This window comes from Orycteropus afer, unplaced genomic scaffold, assembly GCF_000298275.1.
Source record: "Orycteropus afer afer isolate SDZICR_OR568_19922 unplaced genomic scaffold, OryAfe1.0 scaffold00516, whole genome shotgun sequence".
In the NCBI taxonomy this organism is placed as follows: domain Eukaryota; kingdom Metazoa; phylum Chordata; class Mammalia; order Tubulidentata; family Orycteropodidae; genus Orycteropus; species Orycteropus afer.
In genome coordinates this window covers 1,216,681-1,241,870 of record NW_006922103.1, presented here as the reverse complement: position 1 = coordinate 1,241,870, position 25,190 = coordinate 1,216,681, and the positions used below count along the sequence as shown (strand labels likewise).

The 25,190-nt window shown below is 40.9% G+C and overlaps 1 protein-coding gene and 1 non-coding gene across 2 annotated transcripts in view; both read left to right on the top strand.

The window, feature by feature from the left end:
- LOC103209702 (docking protein 6) overlaps positions 1-25,190 on the top strand; it is a 606,523-nt gene that overhangs the window by 561,163 nt on the left and 20,170 nt on the right. The window lies entirely within an intron of this gene.
- Positions 21,071-21,143, top strand: TRNAK-UUU. Its single transcript has one exon. It is a non-coding gene; the product is annotated as a tRNA-Lys (tRNA).

Here is a 25,190-nt window from a genome sequence, read left to right as displayed (position 1 = left end):
TCTCTCTCTCTCTCTCTCTCTCTTTCTCTCTCTATAAATATATATATATATATACTTTGCTGGTTTTTGTGTTTCTCTAGAGAACCCCGTCCAACACACAGCTGGACATAGTGGACTGTACCATGAACGTGTAACAGCAAACCAGGCTGTCGACTAATTGTATGAGTGAGTCAGTCAGTCTGGGATCTTTAACAGATAGATTATGAGGTACAGAAAGGGTAGGACAAGGACACCTGAAGATTGAACGAGACATAAAAGACATAGAAAGTCTTGAAAAATGGACAGGAGACTTACATAGCAGAGACCAGCTTCTAGGCATCAACATTAGGCGGCAAAACCGTAGAGAAAAGCACTTTGAAAGTGGTTCTTTCAAAGACAAGATAGTGGGTTATTTTAGAGGGAGGAAGGGGGCTGAGATTAGGCTCCAGGCAGGGCCAGGGGGACCTGCAGGGTGGTTCTTAGGCTCTTCCTGATAAGAATTCATCACCCTGTACTTTCCTTCTGTGTGGTTTTCTGCCTTTGTGTTTTTATTTTACAGTAAGACTCGTAAAAAACATCATTTTCAAATTGACTGCAGTCTAACATTTGTGCGTTAAAAGGGATGTGGTGGTGCAGTGGTTAGAGCATTCAGCTACCTATGAAAAGGTTGGTGGTTCAAACCCTCCAGCTGCTCTGTGGAAGAACCGTAAGGCAGTCTGCTTCCATAAAGATTTATGACCTTAGAAACTCTATGGATCAGTTCTACTCTGTCCTATAGGGTCACTATGGGTTGGACTTCACTCAATGATGGTGGCTTTTGGAGTTTTATTTGTGCATTAGAGTATGTTTTTACATCTCCATGAAAATTAAGATATCTAAAATCCCATATGTTAATTTTACGATAAAACTTTTGTTTTCTATTTCATATACTTTTGGAATCTCTTAAATAAATTTAAATGATAGTACCTTCCAAAGAGGCAGGGAGGCCACATCTTCTGACCTCCTCTAACCCCACAAGACGATGACAGAATTACCATCTCAAGGCCTATCCCTGTGAGGCCAGACATGCTGCCTTCCTCCAGCCCTTTCACCAACCCTGACACCAACCATTCCTCCCGCAGCACCCACCACCTTTCTGCTGGGTTTGATAATTCGCTGCAGTGGCCACACAGAACTCACAGATTATGGGGTTTATTAGGGAAGCAAGAGGCTACAATTCACATTCAGGAACATGCTCAGTCTCTCTCAGCCTGCTGTCTCTCAGCTGACAATGTCTCTCAGTCTCTCTCCCAGCTGTGTGCATCTCCAGGTGTCTCTCTCAGCAATGTGTATCTCTCACATCTCTCTCTCAGCAGTGAGAGATTCCTTCTGTCTCTAGGAGGGCTCCTTTTGAGCTTGGCAGAGTGGCCAAACTAACCAATCCCCACATCAGAATTCTATATGAGAGAGAGAGAGAGAGAGAGAGAGTGAGCGAGTGAGCAAGCTTCCCAGAAAATACCCCAGTGGAGAACTTTATCAGGAGCTACTCAGTTGCTCATGGCAAATTCCACCACAGAGTTTACAAAGACTTATGGCTAGAAAAGCCACACTATGTAATTTACTACACCACTGTACCATATATTATTACTATTAAGTTCCCCTTCTGAATCCAGCTTGCATTTCTGGAAGTTCTCTGTCAATATATTGCTACAATCATTTTTGAATAATCTTCAGTAAGATTTTACATGCTTGTTATATAAATGCTATTGTTCAATAATTTCCACCTTCTGTGGGATCACCTTTCTTTGGAATGGGTACAGATATGGATCTCTTCCAGTCAGTCGGCCAGGTAGCTGCCTTCCCAACCTGTTGTCATAGCTGAGTGAGTGCCTTCAGCACAGCATCCGTTTGCCGAAACATTTCAGCGGGTGTTCTGTCAATTCCCGGAGCCTTGTTTTTTTGCCAATTCTTTCATTGCAGCTTCGACTTCTTCCTTCAATACCATTGGTTCTTGATCATATCCCACTTCCTAAAATGGATGAAGATCGACCAGTTCTTTTTGGTACAGTGACTCTGTGTATTCCATCCATCTTCTTTTGATGTTCCCTGTATCATTAAATATATTGCCCATAGCAGCCACTCCTCGGAAGGAAGGTTGGGCAATCCTACTTCCGTAGTGATACTGCCTCGGAAACCCAAGGAGGGGTCGCTATGAGTCGGGGCCGACTCGTCAGCACATAACAACAACAACAACAATAGAATCTTTCAATATTGCAACTCAAGGCTTGATTTTTTTTCCTCAGTTCTTTCAGCTTGAGAAATGCCAAGCATGTTCTTCCCTTTTGGTTTTCAAACTCCACATCTTTGCACTTTTCATTATAATTAACTTTGTCTTCTCGAGCTGCTCTTTGAAATCTTCTGTTCAGCTCTTTTATCCTGTTGATTCTTCCATCTGCTTTAGCTACTCTCCACTCTAGGGCAAGTTTCAGAGTCTCTTCTGACATCCATTTTGGTCTTTTCTTCTTTTTTGTTTTTTTTTAACGACCTTTTGCTTTCTTCATGGATGATACTCTTGATGTCACTCCACAATTCTTCTGGTTTTCAGTCATTGGTGTTCTTTGTATCAAGTCTGTTCTTTAGATCATCTCTAAATTCAGGTGGGATATAATCAAAGATATTCTGACTCTCGTGGACTTGTTTTAATTGTCTTCAGCTTCAACTTGAACTTGCAAATGAGCAGTTGATGGTCTGTTCCACAGTCAGTGCCTGGCCTTATTTTGGCTGAAGATATTGAGCTTCTCCTTCACCTCTTGCCACAGATATAGTCAGTCTGATTCCTGTGTATTCCATCTGGTGAAGTCCACATATATAGCCATCATTTGTGTTGTTGAAATAAGTATTTGCAATGAATAAGTCCTTGGTCTTGCAAAAATTCTATCATGCCATCTCCAGCATTATTTCTATTACCAAAGCCATACTTTCCAGTTACCAGTGATTCTTCTTTGTTTCCAACTTTTGCATTCCAATCACCAGTGATAATCAGCATTTTGATTGCATGTTTGGTCAATTTCAGACTGCTGAATTTGGTAAAAATTTTCTATTTCTTCATCTTTGGCCTTGGTGATTGGTGTGTAAATTTGAATAGTAGTGGTATTAACTGGTCTCCCTTGTAGGTCTATGGATGTTATCCTATCATAGCATTGTACTTCAGGATAGATCTTGAAACATTCTTTGTGATGATGAATGCTATGCCATCCCTCTTCAATTTGTCATTGTCAGCATAGTAGATCTTGTGGTTGTCTGATTCAAATTGGCCAAAACCAGTCCATTTCAGCTCACTGATGCCTAGGATGTCAATCTTTATGCATTCCATTTCATTTTTGACAACTTCCAACTTTCTTAGATTCATACTTCATACATTCCCTGTTCCAATTATTAATGGATGTTTGCAGCTGTTTCTTCTCATCTTGAGACATGCCACATCAGCAAATGGGGGTCGCAAAAGCTTTACTCTATCCATATCATTAAGGTCAGCTCTGAGGAAGCAGCTCTTCTCTAGTCATAGTTTGAGTGACTTCAGACCTTAGATGCTCATCTACTGGCACTATATTCCATATTGTTTCACTGCTATTAATACGGTTTTCACTGGCCAATCCTTTAAGCTGTGGATGGGCTCTTCCTTCTTCTGAGTCTGTCTTAGTCTAGAGGCTCCACTGAAACCTTCCTCCCGTGGGTAACCCTACTGGCATTTTAGACACCAGTGGCACAGCCTCCAGCCTCACAGCAACACTCAAGCCACCACAGTAGGACAAACTGACCGATAAGTTTGTCTCCCCTAGCTGTTCTACACTGCTCTGCTTATTCTCCGGTCTCCCCCACCCTGCTCACTTACCCAGCCTGCCCCAGGTGCAAACATCCACCTTCTGCTGGTCCTGTGGCTAGCTTACTGCAGCCTGCACTCGGGGGCAGCTCCTCACACATTAACACCCACTTTCTGCAGTCCCGGGGCTGGATTCCGAAGGGGACATGGAGCAAGGGATATCATAGCTAATGTCAGATGGGTTTTAGCTCAAAGCAAAGAATACCAGAAGATGTTTACTTGTGTTTTATTGACTATGCAAAGGCATTTGATTGTGTGAATCATAACAAATTATGGATAACATTGAGAAGAATGAGAATTCCAGAACACTTAATTGTACTCATGAAGAACCTGTATATAGACTAGGAAGGAGGCTGTTGTTTGAACAGAGCAAGGGAATACTGCATGGTTTTAAATCAGGAAGGGATTGTGTCAAGGTTGTATCCTTTCACCATATTTATTCAACCTGTGTACTGAGTAAATGATCTGAGAAACTGGACTATATGAAGAACATGGCATCAGGATTGGAGGAAGGCTCATTAATAAACTGAGATATGCAGATGACACAACTTTTCTTGCTCAACGTGAGGATGACTTGGAGCACTTAATGATGAAGAGTAAAGGCTGTAGTCTGCAGTATGGATTACATCTCAATATAAAGAAAACAAATATCCTCACAACTGGAACAATAAGCAGCATCACAATAGATGGAGAAAAGATTGAGTTTGTCAAAAACTTCATATTACTTGGTTCTACAATCAACACCAATGGAAACAGCAGTCAAGACATCAGATGACGTATTACATTGGGCGAATTTGCTGCAAAAGACCTCTTTCAAGTGCTGAAGAGCAAGACGCACCTGACCCAAGCCATGGTATTTTCAACCACTTCATATGCATATGCATTTGAGAGCTGGACAATGAATAAGGAAGACCAAAGAGTTGATGCATTTGAGTTATGGTATTGGTGAAGAATGCTGAAAGTACTGTGGACTGCTAAAAGAACTAACAAATGTGTCTTGGACGAAGTGCAGCCAGAACATATTCTTGGAATCAAGACCCACCACAATTTTTCTCACCTACTTTGGTCATGTTCTATTCTAGAACCATTCTCTGGAGAAGGATGTCATGCTTGGTAAAGTGGAGGGTCAACAAAAGAGGGGAAGGCCCTCAATGAGATGGATTGACACAGTGGCTGCAGCAATGGGCTTGGGTATAGTAAAGACTGTGGAGCTGGCACAGGACCAGACTGTTTCATTCTGTTGTACATAAGGTCACTATGAGTCGGAGATGACTCACCAGCACATAGCGACAACATTAAGTTAGAAAAAAAATATGTCTACCTGCTACTGCCACTTCTGAGTTTTAAAGTTAGTGACATGCATTTTCACAATATATGTTTACTTAGCTTCAACTTGCACCTACTGCTATTTATCACAGAGTGGATGAGAGCATGCATGGGTTTTTAAGGCCAGGCCAACTTTGTTGAAACACTCTGCCAAGAACTTGCTATGTACTTGTGGGCAGGAAACTTGATAATTATATTTTATTTGTTTCCTTAATGTGTAAAATAGAACTAAAAATATCTTTAGCAAGTCACCAGCTTGTAAACAGAATTTAATGTGATTGTAAAGTCATGGATCCTAGTAGAATAAACTTAGAATCATTGTTAAGTATTATTTTTGCTATTATGATTTTTAATTAGTACTGTTATTACTAATATATTGGCCTATCAGTAAGAAATTTTGGAGTTGTGAGCTAAAAGGAAATATTTCTTCACTTGGCATTTTTAATACTTTTATGTAACCTTTCTATAGTCCATAAGGGAGCTCTGGTAGCTTAGTCCCTAAGGCATTTGACTGCTAACCAGTAGGCTGGCAGTTCAAACCCACCAGCCACCCCTTGGAAGGAAGATTGGGCAATCTATTTCCGTAGTGATACTACCTCAGAAATCCAAGGAGGGGTCACTTTGAGTCGGATCCAACTCAACGTCCAACTCAACGGCAGTGAGTTTGGTTTGGTTTCATATAGCACATTAATGGAACTCTAGTGGTGTAGTGGTTAAGGCATTTGGTTGCTAACCAGAGTCAGTGGTTCAAAACCCCCTAGCTGCTCCATGGATAAAAGATAGGGCCGTCTGCTCCCATAAAGATTTACAGCCTTAGAAACCCAAGGGGGATCACTATGAGTCAGAACCAACTTGATGGCAGTGAGTTTTTAGTTTGATAGTCCTTTAAGATGTCAAAAATTAGAAATTGGGGCTTTATTCCCCAGAAATTTGTTGTCAACAGCAATATGCTGAACACTGGTTGAGGAAGATTAGGTACTTTCAATCTGGCAACACCTAACCTCATTTTGTAAATAAATGAAGTTTAGTTCTGACTTGCCTATGGTCCATAAGCCAATGTTTGATCAATAAAAAGTATGCTATTTTAACATCAGTAAAGTTGTCCATTCTGGGGAAAAAAGTAGCAAGTGTCTCTCCACCAACTTCCATATATTAGGAAAGGTACTTAAAATTTTTGCGCATTCCTTGAGTGTCTTCAGTAGTTTCCTGTTGGGCACCTGAGACCACGAAGAGCCCTTAGCCTGTCCTTGAGGTCTATAACCAGAACTACTTTAACAAGCTTGGCCTTGGGCAGAAAGACAATGGTTTTATCCTGCAGCATCAATATCATGAGTAAGCAAACAGCTTCGTTCAGTTGTGGAAGACGCAACATCATAAATCTGAGGTGTGGATCTCTCTTTGCAATAAATCAATCTAATGGTGCCCTTAATGGCCAAGCCATTCCATTACAGTTACCTCACACTCCAGTGCTTCCAGACTCCAAAACCATCAGCTGAGAAGCCCTCTAAACTTACCACCCAACTTGATTCTCCAAGCCATTTGACTTTAATATAGAAGCAAATAAAAGTAATTATAATAACTATCTTTCAATGAGTAGGAGTCCATTCCCAGCATATACAATTTTAAGGCAACAAATTGAAAGCAGCAGGAAAGAAACATTTGCAGTTCAGCTTAGCTTTATGGAGTGTTTTTTTTTTTTAAAAAAAAAAAAAAGAAAAAACTATGTTTAGTTTTTATTTTAAAGACACAAGAGTCAGTACCACTCAACCTGGCTTCCTTTTTCCATCCACTGAAACAGCAAATGAAAATTAAAGCCACTAGTTATGGACTTGCCCGATTTCTGGGTCTCTTACTTCCGTAGTCATGTTGTTGTTGTTGTTGTTGTTGTTATGTGCCATCGAGTTGGACCTGACTCATAGCTACCCCTCCTTGAGTCATCTCCTAATAAGGCTCCAGGTTGACCCAGTTCAGGTCAGATCAATAAGCTTAAGGCTGTTCCTACTATTCCGACTCAAGCACCGAATAGTAAACATAGTGTGCCAATGTCTTTGTGGTTAGTTGAGTATAATCATCAGTTAATGAACATAGGTAAAATGGCTGAGTAAGCGTTAGACTGTAAATCTAAAGAAGGGGTTAATATTCCCCTTTTTACCAAAGCTCTGAGATGAAATTTCATGTCGAGTTGCAAATTCGAAGAAGCCGCTTCAATTCTGCCGGGGCTTCTCCCACCTTTTTTCTTTTTTTTCAAAAGTGGGAGAAGTAGATTGAAGCCCGTTGTTTAGGGTATTTAGCTGTTAACTAAATTTTCATAGGTTAGAAGCCTATGAATCTAGTGAGGGCTTAGCTTCATTAAAGTTACTGATTTGCATTCAGTAGAAGTAGGATAGAGCCTTGCAGTCCTTATGGCAAGGATGAAGTAATTGTACTTGCTTAGAGCTTTGAAGGCTGTTGGTCTAGGAGTAACCTAAATCCCTAGAATAGAGTAAGAGAGAGAGGGGTTAAGGGGACTATTATGGTAAATAGAATAACTAGGGTGGAAAGACTGAAAGGGTTGTTGGATTTATTAAATTGTCATTTCACTTTTACGTTATTTGTTGATGGAAATATAGTAAGTGGGAGGCATAGATTAATAATATGTAGAAGTATAGGTTAAGAAGAGCTAGGGTAGCTATGAGAAATGGTAAAATGGTGTTGAGTTTTTTTTTGTCAATTCTTGTATAATTAGTCATTTAGGAATAAAACCTGTTAGAGAAGGAAGCCCTCCTATTGAAAGTAGAATGGTCATAAGTGTAAGTATGATTAGGGGAGTTTTATTTCATACAAGTGGTAATGATGTAGTTGATGTAGAGGAGTTAATAATTAAGGTTATGAAGGCAGAAAGAATAAGCATAATGTAAATTAGTAGGTTTAGAAGTGTAAGGGTAGGGTTATAAATTAGGATCATTGCTCTCCAGCCTATATGGGTGATGGAGGAATATGCTAGGATTTTTGGGGTTGAGTTTGATTTAATCCTCCCCATCCTCCACTAATAATAGATAGGAAAGCTGATATTATTAGTAGGGTGGAGTTGATGTGATGGGAGATTTGATATAAAATTGAAAGGGAGCTAGTTTTTGTCAGGTAAGAATTAGTAGGCCGGAAGTTAGGTATGTTCCTTGGGTTACTTCTGGTACTCAAAAGTGAAATGGAGCTATTCCTAGTTTTATAGTTAGTGATGTTAGAAGGATAAATGGAGCTATAGGATTAGATATAGTGGTAATTGATCATTGTCCGGAGTGTATAAAGTTAATTACAACGGCTAATATTAATAGTATTGATGCGGTTGCTTGTGTTAGGAAATATTTAGTGGCTGCTTCAATTAACCCAGGGTGGTGGTTTTTAATAATAATAGGGGTAATGGCAAATATATTTATTTCCAAACCAATTCAAGCTGTGAACCAGTGAGAGCTGAATATGGTGATAATTGTTCCTGATATTATAGTTATTAGGATAATGGAGGTTAGGGGGTTAATTAGTACGGGAAGGATATAAACCAAAATTTTCGGGGTATGGGCCTGATAGCTTAATTAGCTGACCTTACTAGGATATAGTGTAATTTGGTAGCACGAATATTTTTGAATTCTTAAGTTTAGGTTCAATACCTATTTTTCTAGAAATAAGGGGTTTGAACCCCTATAATTTACTCTATCAAAGTAATTCTTTTGTCAGACATATTTCTATGATTGATTTTATGATTGAGGAGGGATACATGTTAGTATAATTGGGACTGATACGTATCATATGCATAGGGCGAGGGGTAGGGGTAGGAAGTTTTCTCATAGGAGGTGCATGAGTTGGTCATAGAGGAATCGGGGGTATGAAGCTCAAACTCATAGGAAGCAAATGGTTAGGATTAGGGTTTTGATAATGAAATTGGTGGTAAATAAATCTGGGTGATCGGGATTGTGAAATGCTCCTAGGAATAGTAACGTAGTCAAAGCATTCATTATAATGATGTTAGCATATTCAGCTAGGAAAAACAGGACAAAGGGCCCGGCGGCATATTCAACGCTGAATCCTGATACTAATTCTGATTCCCCTTCTGTAAGATGGAAAGGTGCTCGATTGGTTTCTGCTAGGGTTGAGATGAATCAAATTATGGCGAGGGATCAAGTTGGGAAAATTAGTCATACAAATTCTTGGGTAGTAGCTAGGGAAGATATAGTGAAAGAGCCATTGATGAGTGTTACTGAGAGGAGAATAATAGCTAGTGAAACTTCACAGGAGATGGTTTGGGCGACTGCTCGTAGTGCTCCGATGAAGGCATATTTTGAGTTTGATGCTCATCCTGATCATAGAACTGAGTGCACGGCAAGGGCTGAGATTGCCAGGATAAAGAGTATGCCTAGATTTATGTTAATTAGGGGGTGGGGCATTGGAAGGGGAATTCATATAGTCAGGGCTAGTGTTAGGGCCAAAATAGGGGCAATAGTAAATATGAGTGTAGAGGAGTTTGCAGGCCGTAGGGATTCTTTAATAAATAGTTTTACTGCATCTGCAATTGGTTGAAGTAGACCATAGGGTCCTACAACATTTGGACCTTTGTGAAGTTGTATATAACCTAGAGTTCTTTGTTCAATTACTGCTAGAAAAGCTACTGCTAGTAGGATATCTACAATTAAAGAGAAAAGATTAATGAAAAACACTGTTAAGGAGTTGAACCTCTGAATATAAAAGCTTAAGTTTTATGCAATGACTGGGCTCTGCCATCTTAACAGATCCTATTCTAGGATTGTCATTGAATTTATTTTTAGATTAATATAAATTAATCTATTAATCTAAGAGCACTCCTGTAAGAGTTGGCTCTACTTTGCTTGTCCTTACGTACTGGGAAAAATAGGATATAGATAGAAACCAACCTGGATTGCTCCGGTCTGAACTCAGATCATATAGGACTTTAATCGTTGAACAAACAAACCTTTAATAGTGGCTGCACCATTAGGATGTCCTGATTCAACATCAAGGTCCTAAACCCTATTGTCGATAGGGACTCTAGAATAGGATTGTGCTGTTATCTATCCTCATGGGTTTGAGCCACCAGCCTTCTGGTTAGCAGTCAAGTGCCTTAGCCTCTATGCTACCAGAGCTCCTAAACAAAGGTCTTTGAGTGGTTAACAGGAACAGGTGGCAGGAGGACACAGGGAGGTATCACTAAAGGGATGGAGAGGTTCTCTTAAGGCGAATGGAAAAACTTAGGAACAAACAATGGTGATGGTTGGAAAACATGGTGAATGTGATTAATGTCCCTGAACTCTACACAAAGAAATTGTTGAAATGATAAATGTTGTATGTATTTCAGCAAGTAAAATTTTCTTAAAAACAAGATAGTACCTGCCCTGGAGGGTTATATGAAAATGGAATTAATAGGATATGTAAGGAGCTGGGCACAGAGAAGCATGGATTCATCATTATGTAATGTTACAAAACGGGAAAGACATTGAAAGTCCATAATTAAGCTTTCAGTGGATTTACTATTTTACATATAATTTTTTTTGTGTGATAAAGCCTTCCTTTTCACCCATCATTTTCCAGCAGCATTTTATTGTATCATTAAATAATTGCTGAATGTCAAAGTAAATATTTTCAAATGACAGTGTTAGGTTCCCATGTAAATTTGGTAGTCATAAAACTGGCTAGTCTCCTCTGTCCATATCCTAATTCCCAGCAAAACTGCACACATTTGATCTTTGTTTCCCAACAATTATACAGGAAAGAGAAACGAAAATTCATTCCACACAGCATTGAGAAAATTTCCCGTGAATAAAATGCAAAGCCACCTGCAGTGATGGGGATAATTTGTCAAAAGCAAGAGAACTGCATACAAATGCACGAAATCAGGATGACTCACCACATGAGGAATCTGCCCACCCTTGATAACCTAATGAAGACATTCCAATGGCAGGCTTGGGGGCGTAACCAAAATGCATCCAAGAAAAAGCTAAGAACCACACTGTAGAAGAAATGTAACACAGATAAGATTAAAGGGTGCCATAGCAAAACATTTTAAATTATAGAAAACTCTCCCTTCTTCCTCTACTTCACGTGGATTTGGAGGATACATAAAAAACCATAGGCCAATGAAAACAGAGGTAATCCAATCTAGAAATTTCAGAGAAAGGATTGCTTTTCCCTTAACAAAATTTGAGAGGTTGGTTAGGCTCCCTCAACTTCGCAGAAGAAAGCCACCTGGCACACTGCATTGTGTTGTGTTGCTTTATGACTGAAGTTGGAGGTTGGCATGAGGTGCAAGCACCATTGTTTTCACTGAGGTGAGTCAAGGACCTTCTGTGCAGAATGCATTACCCCAGAGCAAGCATATGATTTCTACGCAGGTCGGTTCCTCAGATAAATGAGAGAAATCTTATAATGACGAGGTTTAGACAACTCCCCTTCCCTTACTGGATGGTAGTTTAATTCTTCTACTTGTAATGTGGTGCTAGAGCTTACATAACCTATAATACAAATATATACATTGTCATCTTAGTTATTTCTTCTAACTGATTTTAATTATAAACAGCAACCATTTATGAAGAGAGAACACCATGTTGAACCGGTAGGCATTCTATGAGGCCTGTATTTTTTTTCAATGTTTAAGTTGATAGGTGGCAAAATTAGAGACAATTGCTCACAAAACTGGCATCCGTGTTAATGCACACTCACCTGAACGATGTGGGGCAAGGATTGCGTGTGCTGTGTTAGATCTTCACCCTGGGACCAGAATTAAGCTGTAACCCTTCCATCGACCTACTTCTGAAGCTTCCTCAGGCAAGTGCAGTAAGATGTATGCTTGCTTACAGTCTCAGATAGTGACCCAGACCAGCCGTTGGCCTTGGTGTTATGTGCGAGTCATAAATTTTCCTGACTTTGACTTTTTGAGGCATAACTACCACAGAGAATATTGGCAGGGCTGGATAAAAACAAAAAATGGAGGATTTTGGCAGCCGGGGAAGGGTCAAAATGAGTTTCTGCTCAGAAATTAAGGTGGAGTCCTTGTTCTGTGGAAGCCGGGGCAGCTCTGCGAAGCAGATTTCTTTAATATCCTTCCTCTGCCACGGTGGAGGCAGATAACGGAGAGCTTGGGACCCATTTGTTTAATGATTATGATGCTGAAATGTCATCAGTGAGGCAGGACTTGTAGAGCACATAGAGAGACACTTCTTGTTTATAAGCTAGCGGTGGCAATGTGCTGTGGACATAAAACTCATCGCCAAAGAAAGTATTTTCATCTCCGAGGGCAAAAGTTCACGAGCACTTACACGGGTGGCTTTATTTCACCTGTTATGTCCTTTCATGGAGGATGCAGATGGGAGAACAAGGGCATGAAGCCACCCCTGAGGTCACAGAGATTTTCACGGGAGAAGGAAGGAGTAATGATTCAAGAGAAGAATAGCGAGGAAATAAATCAGGCAGAATAAAACAATTGTAGTCCTTGTTAAAATACACATTTCCACATGAAAAACAGGCAGTGTCGTAATTTTGATTGAACCTGGTCCTATAGTTCACTTTCTTTTTTCAATATTACCTGAAAACCATAGCACCGTTCAGAGGTCTCTTATACACAAAAGGAAACAACAAAGCAAATATTATAGTATTTCAAAAATACCTTCTCCAAATTAATCCTGCTGTAATACACAGCATAGATATATACATAGATACAGTGTAGAGAGAGCATACAAGCTTATATAGAGCATATATACACAGACACACACAGTATACATAGACACACACAGCATATTGTTGTTGTTATGTGCCGTGGAGTCAAACCCGACTCACAGCGGCCCCTCCTTGGGTTTCTGAGGCAGTATCACTACGGAAGTAGATTGCCCCATCTTCCTTCTGAGGAGCGGCTGGTGGGTTAGAATGGCCAGCCTTCTGGTTAGTAGTCAAGTGCCTTAGGCACTATGCTACCAGAGCTCCCCACAGCATATATAGACACTTGCAATGAGTAAGTCCTTGTTGTTACGAGCCGTCAAGTCAGAGCCGACGCATAGCAACCCTTCCTTGGGTTTCCAAGGTGGTATCACTATGGAAGTAGATTGGCCAACCTTCCTTCTGAAGAGTCAGTCCTTGGTTAAACAAAATTTTGTCAGGAGATCTCCAGCATCATTTCTATCACCAAGGGTATTGCTGATGTCAGATGGATCTTGGCTGAAAGCAGAGAATACCAAAAAGATATTTTCCTGTGGTTTATTGATTATGCAAAAGCATTCAACTGTGTGGATCATTACAAATTCTGGATAACATTGCCAAAAAATGGGAATTCCAGGACATTTAATTGTGTTCATGAGGAACCTATACATAGATCAAGAGGCAGTCATTCAAACAGAACAAGGGTTTGCTATGTGGTTGAAAATCAGGGAAGGTGTGTGTCACTGTCCCATCGTTTCACCATATTATTCAATCTGTACGCTGAGCAAATAATCCAAGAAGCTGGAGTGTATGAAGAAGAGCACATGGCTCAGGATTGGAGGAAAACTTATTAACACCCTGTGATATGCAGATGACACAGCCTCCTTGCTGAAAGTGAAGAGGACTCAATCACTTACCGATAAAGATCAAAGACTGCAACGTTCACTGTGGATTACACCTCAACATGAAGAAAACAAAACTCCTCACAACTGGACCAATAAGCAACACCATGATAAATGGAGAAAAGACGGAAGTTGTCAGGGATTTCATTTTACTTGGATCCACAATCAAAGCTGTGGCAGCAGCAGTCAGGAAATCAAATGACATTTTACACCGGACAAATCTGCTGCAGAAGACCTCCTTAAAGGAGTAGAGCAAAAATGTCACTTTGAAGACTAAGGTGCACCTGACCCAAACCATAGTATTTTCAATCACCTCATATTCATGAGAGAATTGAACAATGAATTAGGAAGACCAAAGAAGAATTGATGCCTTTGAATTGTGGTGTTGGCAGAGAACATTAGATGTGCAATGGACTGCCAGAAGAATGAACAAATCTGCCCTGGAAGAACAGCTGGAATGTCCCTTAGCGAGACTCAATCTCGTGTAGTTTGGTCAATTGTCAGAAGGGACCAGTCCCTGGAGAAGGGTACCATGCTTGGTCAAGTAGAGGGTCAGCAAAATAGGGAAAGACCCTCATCAGGGTGGATCGACACTGGTTGTAACAACGGGCTCAAGCACAGCAACAGTTGTTAGGATGGTGCAGGACTGGGCAGAGTTCCGTTCTACTGTACGTAGAGTCACATGATTCAGAACTGACTCAATGGCACCAAACACAACACATCCATATATTAATATTTACCATATTTTCACACAAAGAATACACGCTGTATGGTGCTTGGTCAGCTGACAACCCGCTTGTGCATGAGTTTCTCAGGGACGCTGTATGTGTTATATGTGTGTGCATGTTATAGCCTCAGGTGCATTCTATGCAGAAGAGTAGAGTGTATCTGAAGCATATATCTAATACTTGAAGACTGTCAACTAGCGATCAGTCAAGCAATACATATTATCTTGGCACTTCGACTGATGTTCCTCAGGCTTAACTGAAACATCTTCAGGTTCAAGTATGTGAATCAACCATTAAGAAAAGTCACTTGAACTATCTGCCTTTTCAAATGAGTTTTCCGCATTTTATTACTAAGGGAAAGGATGTTAAAATAATTCCCCTCAATGGAAGGGAATAATTATTGGGTTTTTGAAATGAAGTTTTCATGTACATCTGTGGGCATGTGTAACTGCTACTTGAAAATATGTCATTTGCTTTACTGTGTCTTTTTCTTAAAGGTACCTGGTGTGTATTTTCAAGTTTTATAGTGGAATTTTTACTGTGCCTTTTAAACTTCTTTCTTGTCTGGGCTGTTTATAGTCTTCTGTCCTAACAGAAAGGAGCCCTGGTGGCACAGTGGTTAGAGTGCTCAGCCACTAACCATAGGTCAGTGTTTCCGTGTGAGAAAGATATGGCAGTTTGCTTCTGTGAAGATGGCAGCCTTAGAAACACTGTAAGGCAGCTACACTTTGTCCTGAAGGGTCAGTTGAAAGGAACTTGGTGGCAGTTGGTTTGGGTCATTTTTTGGTTCTCCTAGCAGAGCATCCAAAAAAGCCAAACTCACTGCCAGGAAGTCAATTCCAGCTCCTAGCTTGGGTACTGCATCATCAGAGCTCCTCATCAGCCAAGAGAAGCACCATATTGTTATGCAAATAACCCTTGCCATCTACATTTGTGTGCCACCAGCCTGCCCCTTACAAGGCATTTTCAGAAACCCTGCTGTGCAATGTGATTTGCATGTTGCTGGAAACAAACTTGCATGGCTGCAGAGCTTGATTGCAAAAACACCAAAAACACGGGGGGGGGGGGGGGAAGCGAGGGGGTGGCACCAAATGAACTGTTGGCAACAAATACAGAAGGTGTGTTCCATTCGCATAAAACAGTACTTGTTCTGTAATAATTAGTGTAATAAGATGCAAATGAGGTAGTCACACAATTTAGAAAATTAGTTTTATTTATGTTTTCTTGGATGGCTTTGCTGCTTATGAATTCTTATGGGAAGGCAGCTGAATAAAATGTAAAAATTTTCAGAGGCATGCTCGTTCTATTTTTGTATTTCTGCTGCATGTTAAAATTTTGTCCTATTCCAACTTTTAATAATGCAAAAGGTCAAACACTCAATATATTTTCTGTCTTTGCTAAATGCTACATTCATCTCAGTGTAATTAATGAGCTTACCCCTGTATTTATTAAGCAGGAAAATAGGATTATTCTCCTCAGAGCTCATGAACCTAGCAGAATAATAGATAAGAAATATAAATTTTGCAGCTGCTGCCTGGAATAGAACAAGCTATATGGCCCAAATAAATGCATTTTGGTTTAATTTGGGGGGATCCAGAATTACAGTTCAAATTCCATTTATCATTCACTGCAGTCCCATTGCCATCAGTGTGAAGGATCAATATTTTATGAGGCTGGCTATGTAGTTAGAGACACCACCAGAGAGGGTATCATATAATACTCTTGTGTTAAATAGCAAGCTCATTCAGCAATTGGATTGCAGGCAAGTTGACTTATGTCTACACATTTCTAAAAAGTAAACACTGGCCAATCAAGCCCATCATGTCTTCAAATGGAAAATGGCATCACTACTGGAGCCCCACAGAGCTTCTGCCCACCTGGTGGATCTATTAGAAGCACATACTGTCTTAGGTGCTCAATCTTCAATGGGCCACATTGCAAAGCCTTATTGGCTCAGCTTCCACTACCTGTTAACACTCCCAATAGCAGAAATGTTCAGGCTTATGGAAATTTCAAGATTTTCTACACCAGTGGTTCTCCAAGTGTGGTGCCCACATGAGCAGTATCAGTCACCAGGGATCTTGTCAGAAATGCAAATTCTCAGGCCCCATCTCGGACTTACTTAACCAGAATTCTAGCAGGGGAGCCCAAGAGTCTGTTTGCAAACCCTCTGCTGCATGCCTGAAGTCCAGGCATCTCCACCTCATCTTGTCCAGTTCTGTGAGATACAAGGCAGCAGCAACAGCAGAAATAGCCTCAGCATTCCTACTCCCTTCTTTTCTCCCGGCGGCCACAAGTGAGTGTGCCACCTGAGGTCTCCAGCAGCCCCAGGCCACAAGTGAGTGTGCCAGCTGAGGTCTCCAGCAGCCCCAGGTTGCCTCTGGCTATTGGTGAGCACCATCCATGGTCCTCCAGCTTTTTGCTGCCCAGAGGACACTCATCCCATTAGTGGGATCATGCTCAGTATGTTCAGCCAAAACCAGGCCAGAAGCTGAATGTGGAACAGACCATCAACTGCTCATATGCAAGTTCAACTTGAAGTTAAAGACAAAGCAAGTCCACCAGAGCCAAAATATGATCTAGAATATATTCCTCCTGAATTTAGAGACCATCTAAAGAATAGATTTGATGCATTGAACACCAATGACCGGAAACCAAAGGAATTGTGGGATGACATCAAGAGCATAATCCATGAAGAAAGCAAGAGGTCACTAAAAACACAACAAGAGAAGACCAAAATGGGTGACAGAAGAGACTCTGAAACTTGCCCTTGAGCAGAGAGTAGCTAACGCAAATGGAATAAATGAAAAATAAAAGATTTCAAAGAGCAGCTCGAGAAGACAAAGCTAATTATTATAATGAAATGTGCAAAGACCTGGAGTTAGAAAACCAAAAGGGAAGAACAGCCTCAGCATTTCTCAAGCTGAAAGAATTGAGGAAAAAATTTAAGCCTCGAGTTGCAATGTTGAAATAGTCTAAGGGCAAAATATTGAATGATGCAGGAAGCATCAAAAGAAGATGGAAGGAATACACAGAGTCACTGTACCAAAAAGAACTGGTCGATCTTCATCCATTTCAGGAGGTGGCATATGATCTAGAACCAATGGTACTGAAGGAGGGAGTCAAAGCTGTAATGAAGGAATTGGTGAAGAACAAGGCTCCGGGAATTGATGGAATACCCATTGGGATATTTCAACAAATGGATGCTGCACTGGAGGCACTCACTTGGTTATGCCAAGAGATTTGGAAGACAGCTACCTAGCAAACTGACTGGAAGAGAGCCATATTTGTACCCATTCCAAAGAAAGGTGACCCCACAGAATGTGCAAATTATCGAACAATATCATTAATCTCACACACAAGTAAGATCTTACTGAAGATAATTCAAAAACAGTTGCAGCAGTATATTGACAGAGAATTTCCAGAGGTGCAAGCTGGATTCAGAAGAGGACGTGGAACAAGGGATATCACGGTCACTTTCAGATGGATCTTGGCTCAAGGCAAAGAATATCAGAAAGATGTTTGTGTTTTATTGACTATGCAGAGGCATTTGATTGTGTGGATCATGAAAAATTATAGATAACATTAAGAAGAATGGGAATTCCTGAACACTTGATCGTACTTATGAAGAACTTGTACCTTGACCAGGAGGCTGTCGTCTGAACGTAACAAGGGGACACTACATGGTTTAAAATCAAGAAGGGACTGCGTCAGGGTTGTATCCTTTCTCCATACTTATTCAATCTATATGCTGAGCAAATAATCTGAGAAGCTGGACTATATGAAGAAAAACGTGGCATCAGGATTGGAGGAAGAATCATTAACAACCTGAGATACGCTGATGATACAACTTTGCTTGCTGAAAGTGAGGATGACTTGAGGCACTTACTGATAAAGATTGAAGAACACAGTCTGCAGTATGGATTACATCTCAATATAAAGAAGACAAAAATCCTCACAACTGGACCAATAAGCAGCATCACGATAAATGGAGAAAAGATTGAGGTTGTGCAGTGTAGTAAATTACTTAGTGTGGCTTTTCTACCCATAAGTCTTTGTAAACTCCAAGGTGGGATTTGCTATGAGCAACTGAGGAGCTCCTGATTGCTGAAGTTGTCCACCTGGGTTATTTCTGTTGGGAGTGGCACAAAACAATGTTCTGGGAGGTGCCCACTCTCTCTCAGGTGCTTAGAGTTCTGATGCTATGATTGGCTAGTTTGACCACCCTGCCGGGCTCAAAAGGAGGCCTCCTGGAGGCAGAACTCTCTCTGACTGCTGGTTGAGGAAGATGTGCCCCTGAAAGAGACACAGGCTCCTGAGACACGCGTTGCTGAGAAAGAGACGCAAGAGACACACATCGCTGAGTGAGACACCGAGGGACACGCACTGCTGGGAGAGAGACTGTGAGAGACTGATGGCTGAGGGACAGTGGGCTGGGAGAGAGACTGAGCGTTCTTCCTGAACTTGAATTGTAGTCTGGTGCTTCACTAATAAACCTCATAATCTGTGAGCTCTGTGTGGCCACTGCAGTGAATTATCAAACCCAGGAGAGAGGTGGTGGGTGCTTTGGGAGGAATGGTTGGTGAAAGGGCTGGAGGGAGGCAGCATGTCTGGCCTTGCAGTAATAGGCCTTGGGTTACTGCTGGTAATCCTGTCTTCCTCTCATGGGATTACAGGAGGTCAGAACATGTGGCCTACTTGCCATTTTTGCAGGTTGTCAAAGAATTCACGTTGCTTACTTCTACAATTGATGCCAATGGAAGCAGCAGTCAGGACATTAGACAACGTGTAGTACTCGGCAGGTTGGCTTCAAAGGAACTGTTTCAAGTGCTGAGGAGCAAGGATATCTCCTTGAGGACTAAGGTGCGCCTGACACAAGCCATGATATTTCCAATTGCCTCGTATGCATGTGAGAGCTGGACAATGAATAAGGAAGACTGAAGAAGAGTTGATGCTTTTGAGTTGTGGTGCTGGCGAAGAATGCTGAAAGTACCATGGATTGCTAAAAGAACTAACAGGTCTGTTGTGGAGGGAGTGCAGCCAGAATGCTCCTTGGAAGCGAGAATGGCCAGACTTCATCTCACCTACATTGGTCATGTTGTCAGAGAGGACCGTTCCCTGGAGAAGGATGTCATGCTTGGTAAGGTAGAGGGTCGATGAAAGAGGGGAAGGCCTTCAATGGGATGGATTGACATGGTGCTGCGACGTGGGCTTAAGTATAACAAGGATCATGGAGCTGGTGAGGGATCAGGTGGTGTTTTGTTCTCTGTGCATGGGGTTGCTATGAGTCGGAAACAACTCAATGGCACCTAACAACAACAACAACAACAACTCCTACTCCCTGATCCCTCCTGCCATTTAAATTACCTAGACTATGTTGTTCATCAAGATAAAGCCAATCTTCCTAAAAATCAAAATCTCAATGTTTTCAGGAATTCAGAACTTCCAGACAAAAATCACGGTATCATACTGAGACAGCTGTCACATTTTTAAGAAATAAAACAGTTTCATAAAGATGATATACCGGTGGCCTACAAATACGTGAGGAAATGCTCATGATCATTAGCCATGAGAGAGATGTAAATCAAAGCAACAACAAGATATCATCTCACTCCAGCAATAAAAAAAGTTCAACAAGACAGAAAATAACAAATGCTGACAAGATCATGGAGAGATTGGAACACTCATACACTGTTGGTGGGACTGCAAAATGGTACAACCATTATGGAAAATGGTATTGAGTTTCCTTAAAAGACTGTAATTAGAAATACCATTCGATCCAGAAATTCCATTACTAGGAATATATCCTAGAGAAGTGAGAGACAGGACATGAACAGACACGTGTTCATCACAGCACAATTCACTATAGCAAAGAGATGGTAACGACCTAAATGCCCATCAACAGATGAATGGATAACCAACCTACAGTACATCCACACAATGGAATACTATGCCACATTAAAGAATAATGAAGAATACATTAATCATTTCACAACATGGATGAATTTGGAAGACATTATACTGAGTGAAATAATTGCAGAAGGACAAATATTATGTGAGCCCATTATTGTAAAAAGTCAAGGAAAGGTTTACTTAGGGAAGGAAATTCACTTTGTCGGTTACAGTGGATGGGAGGGAAGGGGATGGTAAATTTTGGACTAGTTGGGGGTCAAATGTTGATTTGGGTGAGAGGAGGGATGGTACGGAAAGTATCTGACCACCATGATGACATTAAGGAAAGGTAGGACACTGAAATGTGCATGTAGATATAGACAACAGAGGCAGATACTAGTATATGAATAATACTGCATTGCTACTAACATCAAACACCAGGCTATGGATAAATGCATAGACAGGTGAGAAGATCAGGTGGGGGTAGGTGACCACGACTATACCCTAGACCAAGAAAATTTTAAAAAGAAAAAGAAATGAAACACTTCATCACAAGAAAACATCTGAAGTTCAACAACAACAAACAAAAATAATCTGTGTATTGTAGGATATGCTGTGCTTAAACGAGGTGGGGTGGAATGAGAGAAAAATGTGAAAGGGGGAGGGCATTGTTCCTCTAATCTACTGTTTGCTGCAAAATTATTAGGTCAAGTCTGGCCTGGGTAGCTCAGTTGGTAGAGCATCAGACTTTTAATCTGAAGGTCCAGGGTTCATGTCCCTGTCCAGGTGGATGATTGTTTTGGGAGCTCTGGTGGCATCGTGCCTAAGGCATTTGACTGCTAACCAGATTGCTGGCGGTTCAAACCCCCCAGTCACTCCTCAGAAGGAAGTTTGGGCCATCTACTTCCATAGTGATACTGCCTCAGAAACCCAAACAGGGGTCTCCATGAGTTTGGTCCTACTGGACGGGTGGTGTGTGTGTGTGTTTTGAATGATTAAGGATTCTTAACCCTTAAGAATGACAAAGGTAAATGAACGAACACCATCCTGTCCTCTTTAATGAGACCAGCAAGGACAAGCTCTGCAGTAAGTCACAGGAGTGCCCCTAGAAGAGCAAGGCCAAGATTAAAGCAAGTGAGAGACACTCCAGGAAGAAAGGAAGGAGCCCTGGAGGTACAAATGGTTAAGCCTCAACCGCTAACCTAAAGGCTGGGCTTCAGTCCCACCCAGCGGCTCCATGGCAGAAAGGCTTGGCAATCTGCTCCCACGAAGGTTACAGCCAAGGTGACCCATGGGGCAGTTCTCCACTGTGACGAGGGGTTGCTATGAGTCAGAACCAACTTGATGGTACCCAACAATGGTAAGGAAGGAAAGAGGAAGGAGGGAACTGCAAGTCAGCATGCAAGATATGCTTCCAGTCGGGTAAAACGTCGTGCAGAGACGGGGTGCGGTTGAGGCCTGCGAGATACGGGGAGAAGATTCCCTCTGCCCCATTCCTGCTTACCCTGTATTGTTCCACTTGCTGCACCAAGCACGTATTCCTTTTGTGATTTCTAACTCATCAAAAAAATTTAAGTGGAAAGCAATCCTGGATGATAGCGGTATTTGCTAAAATTAGTGTTCAAGTAATGAATGGGGGCTGAGATCAGGGTTGACACGTCTGCAGTGTTAATATGATTAGTGCTATAGCTGTTTGTTTATATTAAGGCTGTGCTGTGACATTAGACTGCAGGAATACGCCACTCAAATAAAACAAAGTAATAGGTAACAGGAATCTTTATAATAACCACATTTTTCTTTACTCTCTGTAATGTATTTTAGGTTAAACTCTATTAAATTTCTGATGTCTTATTGCTTATGACCAAAACTGCAATCTATCTACATACATACATATATTGTGTGCATGTATACATATGTAAATAACATATGTAATTTACACATTCATGTGTGATCCACATGCACGTATACTTTACATACTCATGTATGAAATTTGATGCTTTCCAATGTTTGGTTAGAATTATTTGGGTCTCATTTTCTGTTTCTCCTGACTACATATATTAGGATGAAAAATAATCTTCACAGTTGTAAGCTGTAAGCTTATCTAATCGTATTTTTCTATCCTACATTTCATGTCCTCTAGGATTTATAAAAAAAAATAATAGTATCCATGGATATGATGTTATCCAAAAATCCAACCCTTTGCCTTGAGAAAGGGAATCCAGCCTAATACATTGACATTAAATGACAGTTTAAGAGGGCAAACACCTGAATCCGTCCTCTATCCAATAGTATCTTATAAAACAGCCGCATGAATCTGCTGGGAGACAGGGCCCGCTCCCTCTGCTGCCAAAGACTATTATTGAAGAATCAAATTCCAGACTTAAAAGGACTCCGGCACTGCCAGCTCCCCGGACATCAGAATGACAGTAGCTGCTCCGATATTTCTCTCTGCCGACAGTATTTACCCTTTTATCTCTCTTATGCAATCTGCTCCCTCCCAAGTAACAGGAACTGTGACCACACACATCATTATAAATAGTCGACCACACTCCTGATGAGCAGATTTGCAGTGAAGAGATCATGTTTGGGGACCAGAAAAGTCAGAGATTTGTTACTTGGGAGTGTCTTCCTCCATGGTAATGCTAATAAACAACTGATATTGATTGAACACGTGTAAGTGCCATGCAAAAGGCTTCACTTGCATTATCCTTTTAAAAATATTTTATGTAGCATAACCCATGAAGTAGTAGTAACATCCCATTTTAAACATAAGGAGCTCTGGTTGCACAGTGGTTAAGTGCTTGGCTGTTTGAACCCACCAACCACTCTGCAGGAGAAGGACTTGGCTATCAGACCCCATAAAGATGACAGCCTTGGAAATCCTATGGGGCTGTTCTACTCTGTCCACTAGGGGCGCTGTGGGTCAGAATCACTCAGTGGCAGTGGGTTTGGTTTGGGCTTTGCCTCTATGAAGATTGCAGCCTTGGAAACCCTATGGGGCAATTCCACTCTGTCCAGTAGGGGCACTGTGAGTCAGAATCACTCGATGGCAGTGGGTTTGGTTTGGATGGGTTTGCTATTAATAATCAAAGACCAAGGTCCATAAGTGACCCACTAAAGGCAGACAGGATTAAAATTCAGACTGGTCTATGTTCAAATACTGTACTCTGTTAGAACTCATTTTGGGAGGTCAATTTTGGAGCAGCTGTTTCCAACCACTGACATCAAGTCAAATGAGAAACAGGCAGAGAAGAGAAATCCATGACCAAATCGAGATCTACCATCAAGATTTGAATTGAAAAACAAAATTACGAACAAGAATAACTATAACATGGCCTATTGGCAGGAACCTGAATAGAACCCCCAAGAAAGCATGTTCTGCATGGATACTTTCTTTGCAGAGAGCAGAATTTCACACCTTATTTTTTTCCCCATGTACATAGAAATTAGAGCCACATTTTCAAGAAACAGCAAAGGATGTGCAAATCAAACTTTTGAAAATGTTAATCTTTTCACCATTCTTTGATAGTAGGTGGTTAGTTTTTCAAGTAGAGAGCCCAGTTCTTCCATGAGATACCTTATACAGTATCAGCAGCTATTTAACGTTGTGAACTGCCTATTCATCATTCAAAAGAATGACACAGGAAACACCAAAAGATGGAAGGAATACCTAGAGTCACTATACCAAAAAGAATTGGTTGACATGCAATCGTTTCAGGAAGTAGCATATAATTGAGAACCAATGAAGACCCTGGAGGAACAAGTCCAAGCCTCACTGAAGGCACTGGCGAAAAACAAGGCTCCAGGAATTGATGGAATATCCATTGAGATGTTTTGACAAATATATGTAATGCTGCAGTCACTCACTTGCCTATGCCAAGAAATTTGGAAGACAGCTACCTGGCCATCCAATTAGAAGAGGTACGTATTTGGGCCCATTCCAAATAAAAGTGGTCCAATAGAATGTGGATATTATCAAATAATATCATTAACATCACCCACAAGCAAAATTTTGCTGAAGACAACTCAAAAACAGCTGCAGCAGTACTTTGACAGGGAACTGCCAGCAATTCATGCTGGATTCAGGAGAGGATGTGGAACAAGGATATGATTGCTAATGTCAGATGGATTGTGGCAAAAAGCAGAGAACACTAGATAGGTGTATACCTGTGTTTTATTAACTGTACAAAGGCATTCAACTGTGTGAATCATAACAAATTATGAAGAATGGGAATTCTAGAACACTTGATTGTGCTCATGTGGAACTTGTACATAGAACAAAAAGCAATCATTTGAACAGAATAAGCAGATACTTCATGATTCAAAAATCAGGAAAGGTTGTATCATTTCACCATATTTATTCAGTCTGTGTGCTGGGCACATAATCCAAGAAGCTGGACTACATGAGGTAGAACACAATATCAGGATCAGAGGAGGAAGACTCATTAACAATCCGTGATATGCAGATGATACAACCTTGCTTGCTGAAAGTGAAGATGACTTGAAGCACTTACAGATGAAGATCAAAGACTACAGCATTGAGTATGGATTACACCTCAACATGAAGGAAACATTCTCACAACTGGACCAATAAACAACATCATGATAAATGGAGAAAAGATGGAAGTTGTCAATGATTTCATTTTACTTGGATCCACAATCAACACCTATGGAAACAGCAGTCAAGAAATCAACCTGTGCATCACATTGGGTGAGTCTGCTGCAAAAGATCTCTGTTTAAAGTGTCCAAAAGCAAAGATGTCACTCTGAGGACTAAAGTGTGCCTGACCCAAGACATGGTATTTTCAATTGCTTCATATGCATGTGAGAGTTGGA